Source organism: Ailuropoda melanoleuca, chromosome 11, assembly GCF_002007445.2.
Source record: "Ailuropoda melanoleuca isolate Jingjing chromosome 11, ASM200744v2, whole genome shotgun sequence".
In the NCBI taxonomy this organism is placed as follows: Eukaryota; Metazoa; Chordata; class Mammalia; order Carnivora; family Ursidae; genus Ailuropoda; species Ailuropoda melanoleuca.
This window is the reverse complement of record NC_048228.1, coordinates 70,247,773-70,275,409: the sequence shown is the minus strand read 5'-3', so window position 1 is coordinate 70,275,409 and position 27,637 is coordinate 70,247,773. Positions and strand designations below refer to the sequence as shown.

General features: G+C 40.6%; 1 long non-coding RNA gene across 1 annotated transcript; it reads right to left on the bottom strand.

Moving 5' to 3' along the window:
* Positions 1-2,579: 2,579 nt before the first annotated feature.
* Positions 2,580-27,637, bottom strand: LOC117804320. The gene is made up of 3 exons (XR_004628660.1): positions 27,525-27,637; positions 4,009-4,169; positions 2,580-2,848 (listed from the first exon to the last, which is right to left on the bottom strand). It is a non-coding gene; the product is annotated as an uncharacterized LOC117804320 (long non-coding RNA).

The window sequence follows — 27,637 nt, the reverse complement described above, 5'->3', positions numbered from 1 at the left end:
ATTTAATGTTTTATACTTTCCTATGAGTGCTGTGTTAGTTGCATGCCAAAGATTTTGATATGTTTAAAATATTTTTAAATTTTCCGTGTCTAATTTCTATGTATCCATTTTCAAATTCCTTGACTTCTGACTTATCTCCATTCTGCTATTAAACCATTCTGTGGGACTTTTTATTTTAGTTAGTGTAAGATTTGAGGTCTAAAATATTCTTTTAATTCTTCCTTATAGTTTTTACTTATTTGCTGAAAATTTTACTCTTTGCCTTCATTTCAGGAGTGTTTGCCCTTACTTTGTAAAGTATGGATACAATAATTGCTTTAGAGTCTTTGTCTGTTATCTCCAACATCTAGGTCATCTTGGGATTGGAATCTGTTGATTATATTCCCATGAAAGTAGTTGAGATTGTCCCTGGTTCTTTGTATGTTGAGTAATATCAGATAATATCCTGGACATTTTGAATGTTTTGTTTTCAGTCTCTGGGTCCTGTTTAAATCCTCTGGAAAATGTTGATGTTTTTGTTTTAGCAAGGAATCAATCTGATGAGATTCAGAGTCTAACGCCCGATGCCCCTTTGTGTGCCACGGCTTCCATGTCAGTTTAGTTTTCAAAGCCTTTGCTGAACTATTCGAATCTGCCCGCATGTGAGCGCTTCCTAGGTCTGGGACCTGAGAGATGATCTACACTGTAGTTTGGTTTCCCAAACCTTCTCTGGGCTGCTTCCAGGTCAATTTTGTGCATGTGCAACTCAGTGATGGGTCTGGGACTTGACATACAGATTTAGAGCATTTCTTTGTTCAATTCCCTTCACCCACACTCTCCATTAAAGGGGTCCCTTTTCTGGTCCTCTAGCTAGGAACCTGGATGTTCATCCTCTCTGCACTGTTACACACTTCCTGCAACTGAGTCTGCCTCAAGGACCAGCAGTGCCAGACCACAGTGCTTGCTGGTCAGAGAGGAAGGTTTTCTCTCAGAGACCTAGATGTCTGTGTTTTAGATCTGAGGTTTAGCTCATGGACACCCTCTGCTGCATCCAGAAGTACAGCGTCACGATGGGGGCTGGCCTCACAGTAGGGTTGGGAGAGCGAGAAGGAGAGAAAATGCAGGGGCATTTCTTCCACATGCTCTGCCTTACACAGGTCCTACTTCCTTGTCCACTAGCACAAAAGTGAAGGGTTTTCTTGGTACCTCCGGCATCATTCCAAGATGCAGTCTGCTCTCAATTATGAACCAGAAAAAATGGTGGATTCCAAAATAAAGGAAGAAATTGATCCCTGTATCAGTCATTCCTCAAGAATTCACTTTTGGGACACCTGGGTGGCTCTGTCAGTTAGGCATCTGCCTTTGGCTCAGACTGTGATCCCGGGGCCCTGGGATCGAGCCCCATATCGGGCTCCCCACTCAGTGGGGAGCCTGCTTCTCCCTCTCTTTCTCTGCTCCTCCCCCACTATTCATGCTCACATACTCTCTCTCTTTCTCTCAAATAAATAAATAAAATCTTTAAAAAAAAAAAGATTTTACTTTTTGGCCCCAATATGCCTACTAGTATTTACTCCTCAGGGTTCTCAGATAGTTGCATATGTGTTCAGGGTGGAGCGTGCTTAACCCATTACAGCCAGTCAAAATTTATTTTGTCTATGAGCTATGTATTTTCACTTTATTCACTGACTTTAGAATCTAACCCCTGATTTGAAATTCAACCCCACTCTTTTCTTCTCTCTTATCACAGCAGCTGTTTCAAAGTGTCATCAGACATGGCTAGTTGTCATCTGTCATGTAAAAGCACTTAAAGTTTCAAAGGGTCTCACAAACAGTAACATTGTGTTGGGGTATGAGCACCTGGTTTGGTGAGGAAGAATTTGGGTCAAGTCCAGTTCTGCCACTTCTCAGCCATGAGACATTGAGGAAGTTCCTGAATCACTCTGACTGGGTTTCCTCATCTGTAAAGTAAGGATCACCACCCAAACCTCCTAAGATTATTGTGAGGAGAAAGCCGGACATTACGTGCGTAGGGCCTGCCTCTACTGGGCACTCAAGAAACAGCAACTATTTTTATTATTAAGAACAAGTTGCATAGTTAAAGTTTCTTTAGCCAATTTTGGTTTAAATTTTGCTTTGTAGTCTTGTCTCAGTGTTCACGGTCATAGTCACAGTTACCATCACGCCGCAATCAAGATAATATCACACCATAGATGAGGCCAGTCAGAAGCATCTTGAAAACGAAGATCCGTAAGAGATCCATTTGTGTATGTTTTGAGGATGTGATTCTGACAGATGGCAGTGACCCTCAAGCCACAAGAGTCTTCCGGAGAAACATTTACGAAGGATCTGGCAATCCTGAATGAAAGAATCAAAATAGCCGTGGAAAACACAAAAAGAGGGTATAAGACCACGATGACATATTCTACCTTTGGCAGCATTTTTTTAGTCCACTAGCTTTTTTTTTTTTCTTAATTGTATCTTGGACTCATGTATTTCTTTGTTCTCTGAAATATCCTGATAGCAATTCTTTTCTATTCATCAATTCTTATTGTAAGTTTAAGAGCTTGTCACTGCCTGGAATTTCTTTGTTGAAACTGAAGAAGCATTTTTTCCTAATTCAGCCTTTGGGGGGAAGCTAATTATCTTTTTCCATTTGCTAATTAGTGGTCATAACTGTTCCTTTTTTTCCCTTTCTGATTTTCTATTGCCTTTCTCCTCTCTGGCAGGTTATAACTTGCTTCAACGTTTGCTTCTTGCATTTTCCTTCTTGCTCGCTCTCTTGTTTATGAGCTTTAATGCTTGCCTGGGACTTTTTAATTGCACTCTATTTGAACACAAATGGCTTCTGAACTTTTTATTCTTCACATTTCTGCAATGATAATAAGTAATAGAGTCAAATTTAACTAAAGAAGAAGAATATCAAAAGTTCTCTAGAGCAGAACACCGAATAATACAGCACTTCATTAGTTTTCAACACCCACACTAGAAATCTCACTTGCTGATAATTCTTTTCCATTCCGTGGCTATTGCTTCTGCATTCACAATGCCTGCCATTATTTCAAAAGTGCCAAAATAAAGCAACGATTCCTTCCACAAGGAAATGTGGGGCTGAAATGAGCTGACTGCTAAGAATGGAAAAGTACCAGTTATACTGAATATTGAAATGCCATATCCACCAACAACTGAGTGTCTATGTTCTATATGAGCGCCTACCATACACCTAGCATACTGTACAAAAATAAAAATGAAATAGGTCCAAAGCTCTTCCCTCTCCACACCATCCCCTGCTTCCTTTCATTCTAGCCAACAATTTTTATCCCAAGTATTCTTTCTTGAGAAGCATGAACCTTAAAGCTTCGCAGGTCTGACTTCCCAGCCCACCGTCATTTGTAGGTACAAAGAATGCCTAGAGCCGGAAGGAGCGGGCCAGCAGAGTCCACGATGGCAATGCCGTAACGCCACTCCGGTTTGTGAGGGTTCTTGCTGAAGGGGCCCAGGACCAGAATTCGACTGTGAAGCAGGGTGCAATGGATCTCCTCTGTTTGGGCTGAGGAGTCTGGAAATCTGCCCTGAAACATGTTCATGTGATCCGTTTTATTTTTTTCTAAAGGATATTATCGTGATGATAGGAGGAGAAGGGAACATCTGAAGAGAGACCTACATTAGCAAAACATTCTGAGCTGCGATTGGGGTTTATTGCTGCCTTTTGTGTTTCCAAGATTTTTAAACGTTTTTAGTCAGCTATGGAAAAATGCATCTTTCAATGATAATGCTGTGTCAAAAATAAATTTCTAGAAAGGATAATGAAAGTAAATATCTACGTAAGAGGCTATCAAAAGCCTAACTAAGAGAGATTTTCCTCCCAAAATGATGGAGTAATTGGTCCTGAATCAACCCTCCTATTAAAAACAAGTATAAAACTGAAAAAGATTTATGAAACAACTGATTTCTTTGCCTACAGGAAATGCAGAACTGTGATCTTCGAGTGAAGGGAAAAGAACAAGGTGAGCCCCACAAATGACCCAGCACCTTCTGGATTGTGATACAGGAGGACATTGTTGGCTGCTGGCCATCTCCAAGAGCTCAGCGACACAGATTAGAATTCAGATTCCCAGTTGGCTAAGATGGGCGGGGACCACCTTGGCTGCTGAGTGCTGTCCCGTCCGCTGTCAGGGCCTCCTTGAAGTTACCTGCAAGGCAAGGTATAAAGGCGAGGCCTAAAAACTCTCAGGAGCAAGACTGGCTCCAAAGCTCCCTGCCTGCAAGGTTCGCCAGCTGGCTAAGCCTTCACTAAGTTTCACTTCTACCTTGAACCCACACTCCTCCCTCTGCAAGTATAGGTGTTGTTCACTAAGAGACGTCTTTCACCCTCATACTCCATCTCAGCATTCGCTTATAGAGAATTCAACAAAAATCTGCCATACTGGTGAATTGCAACATGTGAGGAGGTTATAGTAACAAGATTGCGTATAGTCTGAAAATAGAGGAGGAGAGAATACTCCTACATTATATGGCCAGTGTAACACGATATCCAAAGTCTGACAAGGACATTATAAGAAAACTAATATCAGGGGCGCCTGGGTGGCACAGCGGTTGGGCGTCTGCCTTCGGCTCAGGGCGTGATCTCGGTGTTGTGGGGTTGAGCCCCACATCAGGCTCCTCCGCTATGAGCCTGCTTCTTTCTCTCCCACTGCCCCTGCTTGTGTTCCCTCTCTCACTGGCTGTCTCTATCTCTGTCGAATAAATAAATAAAATCTTAAAAAAAAAAAAAAGAAAACTAATATCAATATCCTTCAAAACATAGGTGTAAAATCTTTTTTTTAAATCCAACAACTTATAAAAAAAGAAAATATGTCATGCTAAACTGGGTTTATACTAGCAATGCAAGAAAGAATTAACATCTGAAAAAATCGATAAATGTAATCGACTACATAACAAGATGAAAGAGTTAAGTCATGTGATCATTTCAATAGATGCAGAAAAAGCTTTTGACAAATTTCAACATGGCTTCGTGACAAAAACTCTCAGAAAAATAGAAAAGAATACCCTCTATCTGATAAAGGGCACCTATGAAAAATCTACAGATAACATGATATTTAATGGTGAAAGAATGAGTTTCTTCCTCCTAAGATCAAGATTGAAGTAAGGATACCTAATGTCAATACTCTATCCAACATCATCCTGGAAGTTCTAGTCGGTTCAATAGAGCAACAAAAGGAAATATAAGACAAAAATCTCAAAAGAAAGGAAAAAGTAGGACTGTCTTTATCCACAGACAACATGATTGACTATAAATGAAATCCTAATATGTAGAAAATGTTAAAACAATCCAGCGAATTTAGTAAGATTGTAAAATACAAGGTCAATATACTAAAATCAAATACGCTTAACTGTAGGAAACTGAAGATTGCTGGAGGGCAGGTGGGTGGGGGGATGGGGTGATTGGGTGAAGGGCAAGTGATGTGATGAGCACTGGGTGTTATACGCAACTGATAAATTATTGAACACTACGTCTGAAACTAATGATGTATTACTATATGTAGGCTAATTGAATTTAAATAAAAACATTCAAAAAATAAAAAATAAATCATATATATGTTCATCCTTAAAAAAATAAATAAAATAAAATATACCTATTTATACCAGCAACAAAAAACTGAAAAATGTATTTTAAAATGATACCATTTACTATAACAAAAAATACTAAAATTTTTAAGAATAGACATAATGGAAAATATGCATTACCTCTATTTTGAAAGCTGAGCAAATAAAGACTGAAATAACGGTAGAGTTGTCATGTTCACGGGTTGGAAGACTCGATTTTATTAGGATCTCATTTTTCCTCAAATCAACCCATAGACTGAAAGCAATCTCAATCAGAATCCCAACAGGCTTCTTGTAATAATAAGCTGATTCTAAAATTTGTGTAGGAAAGCTAAGACATAGAAGAGCCGAGCAATCTTGCAAAGAAGATCAAAGTTTGAGAACTTACTGTAGTTGATTTCATGACTAAGCATAAGGCTATAGAAACCAAGACCATATGGTATTAGTGAAAGGCTAGACAAATGGATCAAAACAGAATAATCAGTATAAAGAGTCCAGACAAGGACCTTTATGGAGAATGACTTTGACTAAGTTGTCAAGGAAATTCAGTGAGGAAATGTTAACAGGTAGTGTTGGAACAATTAGATACCATATGGAGGGAAACCTCAACTCTTAACTCATACCATATAGAAAAATTAACTTGAAATGCATTCTAAGCCTATGCATAGATGCTAAAACTCCAAAACTCTGAAAGAAAACATGTAAGAAAGTTTTCACGTCCTTGAAAGAGAAAAAGATTTCATAGACAAGACACCAAAAACAGAAAGTATTACAAAAAATTTGATAAAATAGACTTGCATCAAAATTAGAATTTTCTCCCCTATGAAAGACATTAAGAAAATTTAAAAAGCCAGTTAAGCGCTGAAAGGAAAGAAATGCAATACATACAGTTGACAGAGAACTTAAAGAACTCCAAGAACTCAATATTAAAAAGACAGACAATGACATTTGTTTAAAGGGCAAAATACTCCAGTAGGCACCTCACAAGGAGATAGAAAATGACTCAGAAGCAAATGAAAAAAAATGTTCAACATCATTCAATCGTGAGGAACATGCAAATTGAAACCATGACATAGCACTTCACGTGCCCCAGGACGGCTATTACAAAGAAAGACAGATAATAGCGGGGGTTGGTTTGAAGGTGGAGAAACCGGGGCCATCATACATTGATGGTGGGAATATAAAATGGTGTATCCTCATCCTCAGGAAAACAATGTAGCAATTCCCAAACATATTAAAATAGAGTAACTATATGAGCCAGCACTTACACTACCAGTTATATACTGAAGAGAACTGAAAACATATATCCACACAAAAACTCACGTATTGGTACTGGGAGCAGCCAAAAAGTGGGAACCACCTAAGCATCCACCAACCGATTAACAGGCAAATAAAATGTGGTATATCCATAATGCGGAATATTATTTGGCCATAAAAAGGAATGAAATGCTGACACTTACTACAGTGTAAATGAGCCTCGAAAACATTATATGTTAAGTGAAAGAAGCCAGACACAGCACACAACATATTGTAAGATTCCATGTCTGTGAGACGTCCACGATAGGCAAATCCAAATGGACAGAAAGTAGATAGGTGCTTGCCAGGAAGTGGAGAGAGGAGGAAATGGGGAGTCACTGCTGATAGATAATGGGCCTCATTTTAGGATGATGAAGGTGTTCTGGAATTAGACAGTGGTGATGGCCACACAACAGTGTGAATATACTAAACCCCACGGAATTGTACACTTTAAAATGAACTTTATGTTATGTGAATCATATCTCAAAAAAAGTTGGGTTTTTTAGTAGTATATATATAGAATAATTGGCACAAATTCCCAGAACACTTCAGTCATTATCAGACTAGAGTTTCCATTAACTCCTTCCTAAAAACCGTTGCTGACATGACTTAATTTTTGGAACAGAAAATATGGTGACTGTACCCAGTGATATTACGATTCTTCCCAGCGTCTCCTCCAGAGAGACCAACAGTTCTCCTCTTCCACCCACACGCAAGGGAGAACAGGGCATGGTCTTACTTAGATAAACTCTGCCCCAGCAAGCAGTTCATTTATTTTTGAGTTTTGACAAATCAAATCTGGATTTTCGTCTGCTTAGTGCAAAATGCTTACACTGCCTCTTTGTTCTAACGCTTGTGTTTTCACTTTGGTGAGGCTGGCATTTGCTTGCGGAATCCAACCACCAATTCAGCTACCAGACAGGTTTTAAAGGCTGTTCTGTTCGATCATTAAAATAGCAAAATATGTTTGTTTTCCACCTCTTCCCATCATTTTAGCCTAGGAAAAAACTTCACATGATAAGTAAATTTTTATTATACAGTTTCTCTGGAGATTGTTCAAATAACGTGAAGCCTAAGATTTACTTCACTTGAGAAGCAGCCTATGAATACGCCTTGTAGTGAAACAGTGTGTTTTCATCTGTAAGGTGACCTGAAAGACAAGAAACACTCTGTGCCAGTCTGAAAACCAGCTGACTCAAGGCCCAAGAAGACCCCATGTTTCACTTTGAGTTTGAGGTTGGAGAAAGACCAATATCCCAGCTCAGGGCAGTTGGGCCAGAAGAGTTCTGTCTTTCACGGGGGAAGGTGAGTCTTTTTGTTCTATTCAGGCCTTCAGCTGATTGGATGAGGCCCACTCACGGTAGGGAAGGCAAACTATCTGCTTTACTCAGTCTACAGACACAAATGTTAATATCCTCACAGACATACTCAGAATAATATTTGAGCAAATATCCGTGTACCCTGTGGCTCAGTCCCAAAACTAACCACCACAACTGGATACCTCTTTGTTCAAACTGTATCTAAAGCAGAAGTCAAACACGTGAAACAAATGAAAGGAGATGCTGTGCCCGTGGGAAGAGTGATTGCAGGGTCACCCTACCTCTTCATCCTGTGATGATCCCAAGGGTGGATGTGGAATAAGAGGCAGGACAGCCACTTGCCCAAGTGGCAATCTCCAAGGGAGCACTAGAGATCTAAAACATCGTAGGAAAACCAACAGTTGCTGGTTTTAGATTGGTGTCCATCTTCCTATTCCCGGGGCAATTTTTTAGCTGAGCGTAATGCCACTCCGAAGAAAGACCATAGAAGCTAGGTATCCTTGGGACTGGGTACTGGCCACAGGGATGAGAATAAAGTTATGTGGGCCTCTCTAGGTCCTGGCCTTAAGAGGAAGGTTGCACATCCTCCTTCCTCCTTCCGCATTCCAGCTGGCTGGAATACACTCATGGTGGTGAGTCCTCTCGCACCACAGGGATGAGAACACCACCACACAGTTGGTGGGTCAAGAAGAGAGGAGTCTAGGTTCCCAGTGATCTTGCAGAGCAAAGCTGCTATCCCAGCACAGACGTTTCTGTGTGAGAGAAATAAAGTTCTATTTCATTTATGCCATTGCTATTTTGTATTTCTGTTACAGGGAATTGAAATTATATCCTAACAGATAAAGGAATCTATCAGAATTTCTCTAAGGAAGAATAACAGGCATGTTTAGAAGGAATACTTGGAGAAGTGAGATCCTTAACAAAGAGCGTGCTTAATGGAGACATTTTACATCTGTGAGGTGGGAGTATTGGGTCAGTGCTAGACTGCTTGCTTCCAAAGAGATTGATAATGACCATCCGTCATCCACCCTCTCACAAACAGGACAAAGCTCATTATTTGGAGAAGACTCCAAATAAACTTAAACAAATGTTTTTAAAATATAACTATGAAGAGGAACTAAAGGACTAGCATGTGCAAGACATGACGCGTCCCCATCCGGTCTTGAGGGGCAGCTCTATGTATTTGAGTAGAACTCCCCTTAAAAATCATGGGAGGATATCGTTCCTAAGTGCCCATCCAACATCACCGTTCTGTGTATATTCTTTCCAGATTCCAGTGTCCCGAATGCACAAGCATTGTTCAAATGTAAGAAGCAGTGATGTCATCTCATCTGAGAAACCCAGAGAAACAGCTCCTGGAAAGTTGTCTAGACTTCACTGTCCCTTCATACATTCTCCTTAGCCCACTTCAATCAGACTTGCATTCTACCACTCCTTTTTAAAATTATTTTAATTTTAATTTTGAATTGAAGTATAGTTGACATAAAATACTATATTGGTGTCATGTGTACAACACAGTGATTCGTCAATGATAGACACTAGGATCTGCTCCCCACAATAGCACAGTTACCTCCATCAGCACACAAAGTTATTACAGTATTACTGACTATATTTCCTATGCTGTTCTTTCCCTCCCTGTGAGTTCTTTATTCTACAACTGGAAGCTTATACCTCATAATCCCCTTCACCTATTTCGCCTATCTGCCAACACCCCTCCCCTCTGGCAACCACTAATTTGTCCTCTGTATTTATGAATCTATTTCTCTTTGTTTGTTTTTGTTTGTTTGTTCATTTTGTTTTGCTTTTCAGATTCCACATGTAAGTGAAATCATATGGCATTTGTCTTTCCCTGTCTGACTTTTTTCACTTAGCATAACACCCTCTGGGTTCATCCATGTTGTCGCAGATGGTAAGATTTCATTCTTTGCATTCCCACATTCTTATGTATCTTTTCTTTTAAAATTACCCGTGACTTCCATCTTGGAGAAATGGGTGGGCAGTTGTGAGTACTTACCTTACTGTATCTCTAAACAGAATATGACATGATCATTCTGTCCTCTTTGAAACACTTCCTTAATTTGACTTCTTCATCCTGCTGGTTTTCTTGTCTCTCACTAGTCGATAATTCCCAGTGTTCTTTGATGGTTTTCCTTTATTCTACATGTTAGCATGCCCCTTCAAACCTTGGTCCTCTGAGGTCTTCTATACTTTTAGTATCTGAGTGATCGGATTTGGTCCTGTGGATAAACCCCATTTCTATATAACGACTCTCAAATTTATAACTCCAGCACCAACCTGCACCTTAGACTCACATACCCAATTTACATAACGCTTTAATATCCCCGCTTTGGTATCTAACAAGAAATCAGAGCCATAACATACCTAGAACTAGGTTTTATAAATATGCTCAATTTAAATACTGAGTATATTTTACCTCGAGTAAAATACATATTCTAAGTACAAATTGTGGAAGTTTTGATAGATGCATGTACCTGTCTATAAAAGTTATCAAGATACAGAACATTTTTTATCACTCCAAACAATCCCCTCGTTTTCTTTTCTAGTTAACCTCCCTCCCCTCTGCCCCCAAAGAGGCAACCACTGCTCCGATGACTATTAGCAAGGACCAATGTTCCGTCTCCTGGCAATTATTGAGAAACCAATGTTAATACACCCAGTTGTGGTGTGCTTATTTCTTCCTTTACCTCTGCCAGTTGTGCTTCGTGTTGTTATTAAGTGCATACATATCTATGATTTACTTGTCTTCTTCATGGATTGGACTCTTTATCATTATGGAAAGTCTTTCTTTACCTCTGGTAATCCTTTCATCTTGAGGTCTACTTTGTCCAATACGAACGTAGCCAAATCTTCTTTCTTAATGTTAGTCTTTATCTATTTTTCTATCCTTTTACTTTCAAACTATCTTAGTCTTTATATTCAAAGTAAATCCTTTATAATTTTTCTATTAAAAAAATGAGTCTGACAATCTTTGCCTTAAATTAGGGTGTATAGACCATTGACATTTACTCCAATTATTTATATGGTTGTGCTGATGTCTACCATGTTAGTATTTTTTTATATTGATCCCATTGGTCGCCCTAGGGATTTTAACATGTGTTCTTAACTTTCACAATATACCTTGAATTACTATGATACCATTCAGTGTGTAATGTAAGAATCTTACTAAACTCCATTTATAATCCCTATTATCCTTTATGTTGTTATTGTATTATACTTTACTTCTACATGTTATTAAACTCAAAATATGCTTTAAATAATCAATTGTAATTTAAAATAATTAAGGAGATAAATAATTTAAATAATTAAGGAGATAAATAATTTAAAATAATTGAGGAGATAAATCAATCAAGAAAAAAAAATCTTTTCTATCTACCCACATGTTATCCATTTCGTTTTCTTCCTTGCTTTTGGATATCCAACTGGTCTTATTTTCCTTCTACCTGAAGAGCTTTTTTCAGCATTGCTTATAGTATGAATGAGTCTATTGGCAAAGAATTCTCTCAGCCTTCATTTTTATGAAAACACATTCACCTCATCTTCCTTGTTGAAGGCGATTTTTAGTAAATATAGAATTTGCAATTGACAGACTATTTTCCTTTCAGGATTTTAAAGATGTTGTTCCTTGTCTTCTGTCTCCATGGTTTCTGATGAGAAGTTAGCTGTCATTATTGTCACTGCTCTCCTGTATGTGATAGGACTTTTTCCTTTGGCGGCTTTTAAGATTTTTCTTTCTGTCTTTGGTTACCTGCAGTTTGATGACAATGTGTCTAGGTGTGTTTTTCTTCACGTTTGTCTTCTTTGGGATTATTGAGCTTCTTGGTTATGTGTGTTGATGTTTTTCACCAAATTCGTGTCTTTTTTTTTTTTTGGCTCATGTAATAGCCGCACTAGCCTCATGACTATTTCTCAAATAAGCCAAGTTCTTTCATCGGCTTTGCATGTACTCTTTAGAACAAATGTCACCTCTTCAAGGAGGTCTTCCTGGCAACTTTGTCACTCTTTAACGTCTTATCCTGCATTGTTTTTTCGTAAGATTTTGCACCACTTAGCGTTATAGTATATATACACTTGTTTGTTTTCTACTGTCTTCTCATCAAACTCCATAAGGCAGATGACTTTATCTTATTCATCATCACATCGTCTATAACAATGCCTGGCAAGCTGTAAGTATTCAGTAAATACCTGTTATCTGTTGAGTGCCTCAAAGCAAAGTACTCTCAATGATCTAGTATAAAATGGTTTCCTCCTAAATTAGGCTCCTGGGAAGATAAATTCCTTTGTGCTGCAGAATTCTGAGAGGCCCTTCGTGGTGAAAGGTGGAAATATCTTTGTAAAGAATGAGGGCTGCTTTGACTATGGTCTTTGATCTCATAAAAGAACATTTGCCAATGATAGGAAAGCAAGGGACATTGCCTCAAAAAATTTTTGTGGACAATATGCTCCTACCTGCCTCCACTAATACTCTTGTGAGACTGTGAATCTGCAGCCAATCACATAGAGACAGAGAAGATCTTTCCAGCAGTGCCTGTATCCACGTCCAGAGGCTGGCTGGCATGAGACTACTTTTCTAGTGCAGAGACAGCCATGACAAAATGGATTTCAAGAATGTCACTGGGTGAGAACGACTGCCATTAGTTCCCCGATTCTGTTCTCGGTGATAAAAAGAGAACTTTGGATAACTGAACTAGCTCAACTCAGTGTGACTTAAGAAACATTTCTCAAGCAGGCACTATGGAACATGCGCCATGAAAGAGGAGGGAAGCCATGAATACCTATGTCACAGTCTTCAACTGGGTTAGAGTTACAGGAGTCTAGACCAGTCAAGGCTAGCCTAGTTTAAGTGCAAAGGTTACTTCTTTTTAACGCTCCTGCACTTTTCATTATTTTGGATGGAGAATAAACTCTTTCCCCAATATGGTGATGTTTTGTTACATTTTAAAACAAGCCTACATGAAATGCATCCTCTTTCATATTGGCAGAATATGTTACAATAGCTTTTCTGGAATTGCAATAGTCTATTGTCCTCTTTTGCTTTCTCTGTGAAAACATGCTATACTTTCACTGGGAACATGTGGGGGGGAAAGCTACAGAAATTCAGCTGCACTGATCTGCTGTGGCTGTCAACTTCAATGGAGTTTGTTTGTTGCCTTAGTCACAGTAATTATGGAACAATAGCTTTTAACAATCCCAGTGGAGGAGGTCTCTTGCTTTGACCTTGTTTCTGCCTGTTTCTTCACTGATAAGAAAGACAAATTAGGTTTACAGTTATGCCAGGGCTCTGCTTAGTTTGGAAAGGTCACATATTCCAGTCAAACGAAGGACCTGATGTTTAATTGCAGAGTCAAGAAGCCAACGGGTTCGCCATTCTAGTTTGCATTGCTATATTTTACAGCTAATGTTGGTACCATGCCAAAGTGGGTCTAACTCTAGAAATGTGGTTCCTGGAGAGATAAATTCCTTTGTGCTGTAGAATCCCGAGAGGCCTTTCATGGTAAAAGATGAAAGTCTAACATGGAAATACGTTGTCTCCTGTTGAGACATTAACACCATGCATCTTCATATTCCCCATTAAGGTAGATAGTCCAAGCGTATTTAAAACCTAAGTACAGGGGCGCCTCGGTGGGAAAAAAGAAAAAAAGAGCAAACTAAACCCAGAGAAAATAGAAGGAAGAAAGTAATAAGGTTCAGAGTGGAGATAAATGAAACAAAGACTAGAAAAGCAACAGAAAAAATCAATAAAACAAAAGCTGCTTTTTTAGAAAGATAACTTTTATCAGACTATTCTAGAAAAAAAAAGAGACCGAACACTCAAGTTACCAAAATCAACAACAAAAGTGGGGACATCACTAATGACCTTACAGAGGTAGAAAGGATTATAAGACAATATTTTAAATAATTATATGCCAACAGATTAGGTGTCCTAGGTGGAATGGCAAATTCCTGGAAACACACAAGATACCAAAATTGACTCAAGTAGAAATAGAAAATCTGAATGAACCCATAACTAGTAAGAAGATTGAATCAGTCAGTAAAAAAACTTCCATCAAGGAAAATTCAGGACCAGATGGTTTCACTGATGAACTTTACCAAATGTTTAGAATTAAAAAGAATTAACACCAGTCTTTATAAAAATCTTAATAAAAATAAAGGAGGAAGAAGGATCACTTCCTAACTCATTCTATGATGCTAGTATTAACCTGTAACCAAACTAGATGAAGACATTACAAGGAAAAAAAAAACCCTATAGACAAATATCTTTTTAAAGTATAAAAAGTTCTTAGAAGACTCAGTATTGGGGCACCTGGGTGGCACAGTCATTAAGCGTCTGCCTTCGGCTCAGGGTGTGATCCCCGCGTTTTGGGATCGAGCCCTACATCAGGCTCCTCCGCTAGGAGCCTGCTTCTTCCTCTCCCACTCCGCCTGCTTGTGTTCCCTCTCTCGCTGGCTGTCAAATAAATAAAATCTTTTAAAAAAATAAAAGAAAAGAAGACTCAGTATTGTTAAGATACCAATTCTCCGCAAATCAATCTACACAATATGACTACAATCAAAATCTCAGGAAGATTTTTTGGCAAGCTAACTGTAAAATTCACATGGAAATGCAAAAGACCTTGATTAGCCAAAACATGTTTGAAAAAGGAGAGAAATCTGAGGACTTACACTATCTGACTTTAAGACTTATTATAAAGCCAAGTGACCAACATAGTGTGATATTGGCATCAAGAGAGGCAAATAGGTCAATAGAACAGAATAGAGTCCAGAAACAGACCTATCTATCTGGGTCAATTTCTCACAAAGGTATAAAGGCAAGTCAGTGAAGAAAGGATGTTTTTTTTTCAACAACTGGTGCTGGAATGATTGTATATCCATATGGAAAACAATGAATTCCAATACAAACCATATACAAAATTACCTACAAAGGGATCATATCCCTAATTGTAAAACCTAGAACTATAAAACTTCTAGAAAAAAATATGAGAAAATCTTTGTGACCTTGGATTAAGCAAAGATTTCTCAGATAAGACTCCAAGCATGACCCATAATGTAAAAAATTGGTAAAATCAGTTCTCTTCAAAATTAAGGACTTCTGTTCTCTGAAAGACAGTGTTAAGATAAAGAACAAGTCACAGACTGGGAAGAAATATTTGCAGATCATATATCTGATTAAGGACTTTGACCTAAAATAGATTTTTTTAAAACTCAAAAGAAAATGATGAAAACATCCCAATGGAAAATAGGCAAATATTTGACTAGACACTTCAACAGAGAACATATGTATAGATGGCAAATAAATAAATATGCTCAACATGATTAGTCATTCAATTAAATACCAAGAAGATGTCAATACACACCTGTTAGAATGGCCAAAATTGAGCAGCCATTCCAAGTGTTGGTCAGGACGTGGAGGAAGTTGGACTCTCATATACTGCTGGTGGGTATTTAATATGGTACAACTACACTAAAGCACTAATTCACAAAGCTATATGCATCCCTATGTTTATTGCAGCATTATTTACAATAGCCAAAATATAGAAACAGCTCAAGTGTCCATCCATTGATGAATAAATAAAGAAGATGTGGTGTATGTATCCAATGGAATAATATTCAGCCATAAAAAGAGAAGGAAATCTAGCCATATGCAGCAACATGGATGGATCTAGAGGGTACAATGCTCAGCGAAGTAAGTCAGTTAGAGAAAGACAAATACCACATGATTTTGCTCATATGTAGAATTTAAGAAACAAAGCAAACAAAGAAAAAAGAGACAAATAAAAAAACAGACTTAACTATAGAGAATAAACTGGTGGTCACCAGAGGGGAGGTGGAGGGGTGATGAGTGAAACATGAAGGGGATTAAGAGGACATTTATTGTGATGAGCACTGAGTAATGTATAGAATTCTTGAATCACTATAGGGTACCCCTGAATCTAATATAACACTCTACGTTAGTTATACCAGACTTAAAAAAATCACTAATTAAAAAAATAAATTTAAAAAAATTTAAAAACAAAATGATACAACGACAGCTCTTCCTCGGCTTACAGTGGGTTACATCCCGATAAGCCCATCATCCGTTGAAAATGTTAGAAGTCGAAAATGCGTTTTAACACATCTTATCTACCAAACATCACAGCTTAGTCTAGCCTGCCTTAAATGTGCTCAGAACACTTACATTAGCCTGCAGTGGGGCAAAATCACGTAACTCAAAGCCTATTTATAAGAAAGTGTTGAGTATCTCATATAATGTAGTGACTACCATACTGAAAGTGAAAAACATAATGGTTGTCAATGTATTGACACCACCCCCACCCTGGGAAAAGATCAAAATTCAAAATTCTAAGGTCATTTCTACTGAACGCATATAGTTTTTGCACCATAGTAATGTTGAAAAATGTGAAGTCAAACTTTTTTGAGTTGGGGACCATTTGCACTTTGGGAAACTCTTTGGCAACTTCTTAAAATGTTAAACAAACACCTAGCATATGACCCAACCACTTCTCTCCTCGGTATTCACCAAGAGATAGGAAAGTGTATGTCCATCCAAAGACTTATATACCAATGTTCACAGCAGCTTGATTTCTAACAGCCCAATCCTGAAAACAATCCCAATGCCCATCAGCAAGTCTCTTAGTTCCATTGGACTGCTATAAGCAAAAACCATACAGTGAGTAGTTTATAAACATTGGAAATGTATTTATGTTTTACACTTCCAGAGACAAAGTCTGCGAGCAGAGGGCCAGCATGGTCAGGTGAGAGGTCTCTTCCCGGATGCAGACTTTTCATCCTATCTTCATGTGGTGGAAGGGGCAGGCACACTCTCTGGGGCCTCTTCTGTAAAGGCACTAATACCCTTTTGAAGTCTCTGTCCTCATGATCTAATCACCTCCTGAAGGCCCCACCTCCTAGTAACATCACCTTAGGGATTAGCTTTTCAACATCGGAATTGGGGGGCTGGGGCACGAACATTCAGACCATAGCATGGGTGAAGGAAGAAACACCTTACACTATATCCACACAATGGAAGAATACTCAGCCATAAAAATGAACGAGCTTTTGATTCATGCAAAAAGACAGGTGAATCTCAAAATAATTGTCCTGTGAAAACAGCCAGATAAAAAAGTGCACAAACTCTTTGATTACATTTTTATAAAAGTCTAGAAAATGCAAGCTAAAATAGAGTGACAGAAAGATCAGTGGTTGCCTAGAAATGAGGGAGGCAGGATAGGGAGGGAGGAAGGGATTAAAAAGGAATACTTTTGGGAGTGTGGTTTTATTCATTATCTTGATTTGGGGTGATGGTTTCACAGATGTATTCATATGTTAAATCTATCAAATCATAGAATTTAAACATGGGTGTTTTATTGTATTTCAATTATACCTTAATAAAGCCATTTAAAGAAATAACAATGTTTTCTAAAACAAATTACCAAGAAAGGTGTCATTACTTGATATTTCCACACATCTGTTTTATGTCACGCTTAATAAAAGACAGCTGGGTTGTCATATCTGCTTGCTACATTTAATATGTTGAATTATGTGTTTTTAGTTTCACTATATAAAGACAATCCATCCTTGCACAGATACATAGTTGGAAAAGGGAGAAATCGTTTAATAGCCTTTTCAGGTAATTGTGGATATTCTTCCTTGATACCACATCAAAACTTGACAAGTGGTAGTTTCTTAAAAATTAGTTGCGGTGTGGAATCTGAAAGCAGATTAATGAATTTTTGACACTCCATTATATTAAAATCCCTTGGTTCCTTTTATAGTTTGAATGGATCTTTTTCCATGTGTCATTTTATAACAGCATGCATTGGTCATTTGGAAAATATTGGTTCCCTGAGTTACACAGATCTTTCGAATGTTGACACATTTTATACGTATATATATTTCAATAATATATCACTGATCTTATCAAGAAGTCTGCAAGTATTGGAACGCTGTCAAACTCACTGCGGTGAATACAAGTTTCCCAAAGTTTCTCATTTTCCCTTGAAAACTCAAGTTTTATAATTGCCAGCAGATGCTTTTCGTTGTTTTTCTCAAAGTGACAGCCTCTTTTCATTCATTTTCTGAAAAAAAGTCTGCCAAACATTCAAATCTAAATAACCACAGTTTCTATGTCAGCTATTCTCTAAAAAAGAAAAAAAAAAAAAAGACTTTCCCTGAGGAGAGTGGGTTGTTCATCATGCAACCCAATGGTCTCCCGAGAGCTTGTCTTTGAGACAGCCATTATCCTTCGGTGTACAGCAAAGGTGCTTCGTGCATACTTCCCATTCCTCACACCGACTATTACATTGTTATTTACTCAAGGATTGAGATTTAGAATGGGTAGTTTCCACATCGAGAATATTCTGCAGTGAAATCGGTCATTCTGCTTTGGCGAGTGCATGGCGGACGGTGTGGAGATGCTGCTTTCACCCGTACTGCATCGTTGAGGGTTAACTCACCACCATTCCTGAACTATCAGTCCAAATGCTAACACAGTGAAAAAGGGTCTCTGAGACCCCCATGAGTCCACAGACCACATTTTAAGAACTGCCTCCCTAGACTGCAATTACAACACAGCATGCTCGACCCTCATTGTCCCACCTAGAAATCAGTATGCTTTTCACAAAACCAGCCAAGCTTCAAAGGTCCTACTCATTCATCTCATAAGTGTTTACTGAGTGATTATTCTGGGCCAAGTCCTATTCTAGGTGCTGAGAAGAGAGCAAAGGAAATGTAAGCCTTGCCCCCTTTGATCTTAGATTCAAGAAGAGGGAGACAGACCACAAACAAACAAAAAGTAAATATGTAGGATGCCTGACGATGGTGTTACGGAGAAAAACACAGCAGGGAGGTGGAGGTGCTAGGAGGGAGCCTCCTTTACCAGAGTGTCAGGGAACGCCCACGGAGAAGATGCTTGAGTGAAACTCTAGAAGAAGTGAAAGAGCTGATTGGGCAGTATCCCGGGGCAGGAGCATTGCCCACGGAGAGGAGCAAGTGCAAATACAGTAGATGCGTGGCTTGGTGGAGGGACCGCAAGGAGGAGGTGTGGCTGGAGGACAGGAAGCCAGGAGAGGAGGATGTAATATCAGAGGTGAACAGGGAGCCTATCACCTAGAGCTTTGTGGGCCAGTGGGCTTTAATCTGAATAGGATGGGAAGCCATCAAATGACTGACCATGTGAATAAAGTGATCCACAGAATGTTTTCTAAGATCCTTCTAGCTGACCTGTTAGGAATGGACATTTGGAGATAAGGACAGAAGCATGGGAACCAACGCAGAGGCTCTTCCAGAACCCCAAGCACAGAGCAGAGCAGGAGCCGCAGAAGAGGCGAGAAGGAGTCAGATGTGGGATATAATTTCAAGGAAGAGCCAGTCAGATGGTATAAGAGAGAGCAGAGGCATCTAACTCCAAGATTTGCACCTGGGCATCTAGAAAAATGGGATAGCCATTTACTGAGACCTGGAGATGGGCGGAAGGGCGGGATGAGAGGCTGGAGGAGGCTAAGAGCTCTATTTCGTACCTCGTAAGCACGAGACACCTTTGGCCACCCGCGTCTCCCTTACTCTTTCCTCCCTGTAGTCCCGCTGCTCACAGAGTAGCTTTGCGCCGTCTGACCCCCGGGCCAGTTGCACAGGCATGCAGTCTCCGCCGTCCGCCAGGACCCCACCCTCCAAACGATCCCGCTCTTAATTTAATGCTCTGCTGTCCCTGTCTTGAAACTCCTAGTAACTTTATCCTTGACCTTGCGCTTTGTAGGTGGAATCCGATCGGGCAATGAGCCTGCGTGTGAGCGGCAGAGATGCCCCGGCAGTCGCCCTCCCCCTCAGGCGCAGGAGGCAGCAGCTTGGCCTGAGACATGCCCCCGGCCACCCCGAGCGGGTGTGCCTCCCTCAGGGCAGCATGGACTCCGACCCCAGAGGAGCCAGGCTAGGACCTGGCTACAGGGGGGCTGCGGGCACAGAGGCAGAGCGGCAAGCAGCAGCCCAGCAGCAGCGCTGGTGGCCGCGGGAGGAAGCCGGGCTCTGCCTGGAGGCCACGGCCTTGCTGGGGGGCCAGCCTGCACGTCCCTCTCCAGAGCCCCCCTGCAGCACTGATTTTTTTTTTTTTTTAAGATTTTTTATTTATTTGAGAGAGAGCAGAGCAAGCAAGAACACGCGTAGGGGGAGATGAGCAGAGGAAAAGGGACAAGCAGGCTCTCTGATGAGCAGGAAGCCGGAGGCAGGGCTCAATCCCACCAGCCAAAGGCAGCCACTTAACCCGCTGAGCCACCCAGCAGCCCCAGCAGCACAGATTCCAACTTCCGCGGCCTGAGCACCAGGACCGGAAGTGCGGCCATCAGGCAGGGCCCTCTGCCGGGAAACCACCACAAAACGGAGGCATGCACGTGGGTACTGCACTGAAGACGACCAGGCTGTTATAATTCAAAGAAACTCCAGTTTTGAAAATGGATGCAACATCACAAAGCAAATATCCACAGGCATAGGAGGTTAAATGTAAAGAGCATCACATGTGATAGAAAAGAACACTATTTTCAGAAACCTTCAGACGAACCAATTATTAACGAGGAAGACAATTTTAAAATTAACTGTTGCTGTGATGAAGCCAAACAGGCATTTTGAGTTAGGCCTGCGTCACAAAGCCGCTCAGTTTCTTGCACTACCCCCACGCGCTATGGGAACCATCGGAAGCAGCATTAAAATGTTAACGTATACATTTGCGCTTAAAACTAAACTCAGACTTACACAAAGCAGATGTATATGAAGGGTTAAATCCTTCTAGGAAAATTGTTCTGTGATTATCATTAGCTCTAGATGTACTAAAAATTATATTTTGAAAGAATTATCAAAATGTAGGTTGGCGTTTGAACTATAATCTTAATAATTCCAATAATAGTAATGTCAACAGAAAAACACCTTCTCAAAATTGAAAATGATCAAATTATTTGCACTCTTGCATTTGTCAAGAGCAACTGATGTCTTTTTATATCATTTGAAAATAAAGTTACTAAAAGTACAAATTTTGAGAAACTAATAAATTTGCAAGAAAGTGAACCAGAAAAAAATCTTATGATCAGTCAAGATCTCACATTAATAAAGTATTATATTATATAAAAATATAACAGTGAAACCAGATTCTTGCTGCTCACAAGCTTATGTGGCTACTCATTTATTACTCTTACCCCTATTACATTTTATAAGTAATAAATGGTTCTAATGGAAAATGCTTTATATTTTAGTAACTATAATAGCACTTTTTTTCTCTGGTTTTTACACAAAAGGCTCCTGTCTGACAAAGACTGACCAAGCTTTCCTGGGTCTCAGTGGACTCCGACCAGAAGCGTGCTTCAGACTCTCCACGTTGTCCGCAAGCCAACAGGACAGGGCCTGGAGCAGGCCTTTGTCTTCAGGTGCCCGCCTACATGAGCATTGACAGAGAGGTGCACAGTCTCAGGGATATTCTGGCTTCTTTCCCTGGCAATGCCAGGACACTTAGAAATGACTTTTTAAGGAAATTGATTGAGTATGGAGACTAAAAGACACAACCAATTGTCACACATAGTTTATTTAACTATGACCACCTTCATCTCAGAGTACGGATATCCTTTCTATGCAAAAGCAGTTTTACTCAAGACCAATATAAATGTCATTGACTGAGGTCCAAGTGTAATGAAGAAACTTATTCATAAGACTTGTAGGTTCCAGCTGGAGTCCGAATGACAGCCAGATATGTCTGGGTACATTTGGCAAATTGGTGGGGTGGGCCTTCCAAATATTGATGGGCAGAAGAAAATGCTGGATAAAACCACGGGGCTCAATAAAACACCTGTGGTGACTAGAAGGAAGGGTAGTTGTTTAGAGCATGGTGGTGGCAACTCGGCTCCCTCTCTGGTCCGACCCCATAGCTGGGTCCCAGGGCTAAAGAGAGCAAAGTAAAAGCCATAATAGCTGCTTGGCTAAGTGTGTAATTGGAGCCCAAGCACCTTTAACAGAGTGTGGCAAGATGCAAGTACAGACAATCACATGGTGGGAGAGGGTGAGGGGCATGGGCCTCTGAGCCCTTTCATCCACCTGCAGTCCGTTCCCCAATCAGCAGCCAGAGGAATCTCTGGAAAACAAACAAGTTCTGCCTAGAGCCTTTCAGATTCATCTAAGGACATGGTTGTTCCAAGATAAGATCTGGAGATGAAAGCCAAGCTTAAGTCACAGACATGCCCACTGAACTCCTATGCAGAAGACAATGAGGGAAATTATTCTTACTCCTAGAAAAGATGAAGAAACAGTTACCTCATCCCAAATCATTAGTACAGTGTCCAACAGTCATGGATGCTTAGTGCAAGGGCAGAACCAAGGCAGCACAGGTAGCAGCTCATAGGCAGGACTCAGAGGAGGCCGGAAGAGCCAGAGTTCCCCTGTCAGTTGATGGAAATCCCTGGAAGACCATTGGACTTGCACATACCATAAAATGTGGTGTTCAAATAAATCTCATCTAGATCTCAAGGAATAGGGAGTTCCCGGTTGACATCTGAGGTAAGGTTGAATGAATGCAATGAATGAATGAGTGAGTGAATGAATGAATGAGAGAGTTAGAGGTGTAAGTTACTTTGAAGTGAGAGTGGAGGAGTTTAGCATGTTATAGACTTCAGTAATCATAGAGGAGCCTAGGATGATGCCTGAGTATCAGTCCAAAGTGTATCCATTTGATTAGAAATACCTCCTGATAGTACTCCTAGTCCCCTTAGCACTAGATTTCTTGTTTTTATGAGTCTAAAACCTGGAGGTCAACCTTGTTTGCTCTCTTCCTCTCATACCCCGCATCTAAGCTGTCAGTAAATCCTCATGAGTCTACGTCCAAAACATACCCAGAACCCAACCACTTCTCACCAGTCCAGTGCTACCACCTCAGTCCAAGCCACCACAGCCTCTTGCCTGGATTATTGCAGTAGCTTCTTTACTGATCTCCCTGCTTCCGTGCTAGCCTCCCTTGGAACTGTTCTCCACCCTTTTAAAAGTGCTCAGGTCATGAGACTCCTGCTCAGAACCCTCAGTTGTTTCTGTATCTTGGCCACTGTGGATAAGGCCACTGTGGATATGAGAGTACAGATGTCTCTTCCAGATAATTCTTTCATTTCCTTTGGATAAACACCCGGAAATGGGATTTCTGGATCATACAGTATTCCTGTTTTTCATTTCTTGAGAAACCTCCATACTGTTTTCCACAGTGGCTGCTCCAGTTGACCTTGACAGATATGTTACCTGAGAGGAGAACACTTTCACGATGTATACATGTATCACACATGTTGTATGCTTTAACTATCTCCCAATTCTATTTGTCAGTTACACCTCAATAAAGCTAAAGGGGGAAGAAAACCTTCATCAGCTTCTCATCTCACTCACAGGGAAAGTTCCAGTCCTCACAAAGGCCCACAGAGCCCTGCGTGACGTGTGTGCCCTGCCTCTCCACCTCATCTACCTTTGCCCCACCCCCCTCTCTCTGCTTCGCCACACTGACTTCCTCGCTTTTCCTGCATGTGTCTCAAGTCATAGCACTAGGCATCTCCACTCCCTGGAACATTCTTCCTCCAAATAGCTGTATAGCTTCCTCCTTTGCTTTCTTCAAGACTTCAAGTAAATATCACTTTCTCTGTGAAGCCTTCTCTGGGCACCCTTTACAACTGTGAAGCTGTCAACCACCTGGGACACTTCCAATTCCCCTTTCCTGCCTCATTTTTCTCTAACTTTATACATCATCATTTGACATAAGATGTATCTCACTTAATGGTTTTCTTTATTATCTGCCTCTGCCCAATAGAGTGAAAGCCCCATGGGATTTTTGTCTATTTTATCAGAGGTGTATTCCTAGCTCCACTCACAGTCCCTGACCCTAGTAGGTGCTCAATAAATAAAGAAGTAAATGCATTGGTCATTCTCTTATATGAGGCCATTTCTCCTTGCCAACTTCAATTTATTTACAACCCTCTTCACACACCCCTCTCCTTGCAGCTGACAGCGGCACATAAAGTAAATTGTGCTTGGCAAAACAGTCTATCATCAGAACCCCTGGACGGATTGCTAGGGCAACAGAGACTATGTTTTAGCTAGTTTGGACTCAACTGCTTCCTCTCATCATTCATAAATCTGGAGCTGAGATTATTGGCAGAGAACAAGTTGACTCAGGCCACCCAGCAGTTAGAGGAGGGACCTTTGATAGGCCCCCCTGAGAAGTCTAACATCCCTGTCTGAGAACCAGCTGGGCTCTGGCAAAATCCCCAGAGTTCTGGGAAGCTATTTCTCAGCACAGGAAGCACTAATCTCCCTTTCTGGGCCCGCTGACTGACCGTCCCCCACAGAGAAGTCCCTCTCCATAAACAACAACCATGGCACCCGAACCAGAGCAGTGCCCCTGCGCTGCTCAGGATACGTTTGTTCCTCACCTACCCACTGGTGTTGAGAAAAAAACCATGAGATCTTAGATTAGCTGTGCATCTGTCCATGAACCACAATAATTACAAGTTGCCTTTTGATAATGCTTTCTGTAAGGATAGTCCCTGTTGGGGGACATTCTACAACAGGTGGGCTAACCTTGCCTGCCCCAGTCTGGGTGCTGACATGGGGTGTGTCTACCAATCCCCAGCAATTCTTCCTTGCTCTAACTCACCAAAACAATAGAAAGATTAGTCAGGAAGCCTTGCTGCCTTGACAGGACAGATTTCACCACATCTTATGGGCTGAATTGTATCTTCCCAAATTCATATGTTGGGAAGTCCCAACCCCAATACCTCAGAATGTAAGGGGATATCCCCTGTATGCGGGGATAAATGTCTTAAAGAGGTGATTCAGTTAAAACGAGGCTCTTTGGTGAGGCCCGAATCCAACATGACTGGTGATCTTAAGAAGAGGAAGGGGTGCATACACACAGGAGCAATCACGCGAGGACACAGGGAGAAGGTGGCCATCTACAAGCCAAGGAGAGAAGCCTCAGAGGAAACTAACCCTTCGGGCACCTTGCTCTTGGTCTTCCAGCCTCCAGAACTGTGAGAAAATAATTTTTTGTTGTTTAAGCCCCCCGGTTTGTTGTATTCTATTATGGCAGCCCCAGCAAACTAATACATGACCTTATTTCTCATGCTCCATTTTGCTTCCTACCTGATCTATCAAAATCCTGAAATGCTGAAAATTCTGAAGATGCGAGTGCCTTCCAATGCAAATGCATTTAAATACCTGCTGCAAAGTTCTTGTCAATGCCTTTAAAAATGACAGCCCACAAAACGACTCCTATGGCAGTGGTGAAACATTTTTTAGAGTAAACTACCATGGCAATATAGAGTAACTTAGGGACAGACATGCAGTTGATTTGCAGGGGAAAAAAAAGATACACATCCCATGGGAAAGTGAAGCTCTTAGGTCCACACCTCACCCAGGCAAACCAGCTCCAATTTGGTGCCAGTGCAGGGCTGGGAGGAAGGGACAGTTGTAAGAACAGGGTTTTCCCAGCACTGCAGCAATGGATCCAAACTCTGTGAGATCTTGTGTAAAACACACTTCAAAGTTACTTGGGGGTCTAAGAAGAGAAGAAAATCATTAAAATCTATCTGTACGTGATTTCTGTTTAATTATAAAAAGCACTCTGCAATGCCTCAGGATGAGACAGTGTTTTGATTGCAAAGACCCCCCTCTGTTCATCTTTCCTCTTCTTTCTCCAGCAACTGTTGGAAGATTGATTAATAAGAGTCTCTCACAGAGCTTTCAAGCAATCTTTCTGTGTCGCCCCCCCCCCATCCGGTGTCTCCGCCATTCCTTTTTCCATTCTTCCCCTCACACTCCTGCTTGGCCAGCTGGCTTTCTCATTGGACAATGTCCACACCTTTTCCCTTAACTGAAACTTGGCACATGGCCTTGGCATTCCCCCGTGGAGCCACAAAACTTGTTCTGTAGCGTCTTGCAGTGCAAATTAGTTGTCTCTGTTACTCTCAAGCCAAATTACCAAGAGGGAGAATCTGATGGCCATCAGGAAGCTGAATAGGTCTGGATCCAGCATCCTCCATGATGTAATCAGCATTGAAAAAAGAAGTTGCCCACGTGCCATCCATATAGGATGGAGTACAAGAAGCCAAGAGGGAGTGTGGCAGCAAACAGACCAAACTGTTCTTTAATTCCAAGTCTCTGGGCTCTCCCTGGAGACACCAGCCCTGGAAGCCAGGTCTTCTGATGCCCATTCAATGCTGCATCCACTACAACATTTGCAGTGAATATGCTAATAGTAGAGATCCCCCATCCAGAAATAGACCCACATACATGCTGTCGCTTGCTTTATGACAAAAGTGCCACCATATTGCAGTGAGAAGGAATGGCCATCACAATAAATAGTGCTGGAACAATTAGATAGTCATACGGTTGGAGAGGGAAAAGAATAAACCTAACCCCTGCCTCAGGTCACACTCAAAGTTAATTTGAGATACATCATGTAAATGTATCAAGTAAATGATAAAGCTTCTAGAAGACACATAGAACAATATTATCTTGACCTATGCATAGGCAAAGATTTCTTCAACAGTACACCAAAAGTAACTGCGGAAGTAAAAACTAAATATCTTTTGACAAATTGGGTCTCAATAAAATTAAGAACTTCTATTCTTCAGTATCAGTATAGAAAACAGACAAGCCATAGAATGGGAGAAAATATTTGTAATATATAATACAGTGAAGGACTCATATCAGAATATATAAAGAACTACTACAAATCGATAAGTAAAAGACAATCAACCTAAAATAAAAATGGGCCAAAAAAAGCCTCTTCTCATAAAAAAAAAAGTGTCCAATTGGCCTGTAAGCTTATTGATACAGTAATGAATCATGAATAGTCTTTAAAAGACTCAAAGCATCACAATATTGGGGGATCTTAAAATCACTTGTCAAGAAATCCACATATTCTCGGGACCCCTGGGTGGCTCAGTCAGTTAACCATCTGACTCTTGATCTCAGTTCAGGTCTTGATCTCAAGGTTGTGAGATCAAGTCCCATATTGGGCTCCATGCTGGGGCCTGGAGCCTACTTAAAAAAAAAAAAAAAAGGAAATCCATATATTGTCTCATACGGCAGTGGAAAATACTGTGTCGTTTTAGATGTTCTGGATGGTCTTAATTTTTCTCACAAGCTACCCTTAAACCGCTCTGGAAATCTGTTGGGTTAAGAAAAAACGAAGCAGGCAAACAGTTTTTATCTTCTCCATTCTGAAAAACAACACAAGACACAAACACAAAACCCTGAAGGGATCTCTATAAGGAACGACAAGAATGAATTGCTCATGCTATTTACCGTGTGTGCAACGGCTTCTCCGGTGGCCATGCAATCACAATCAAGTGCTTCCCGCACGGTCTCCTGTTTGTTAGGAAACAAGAAGCAAGATGTGAGCACGGGGAAGATCACTC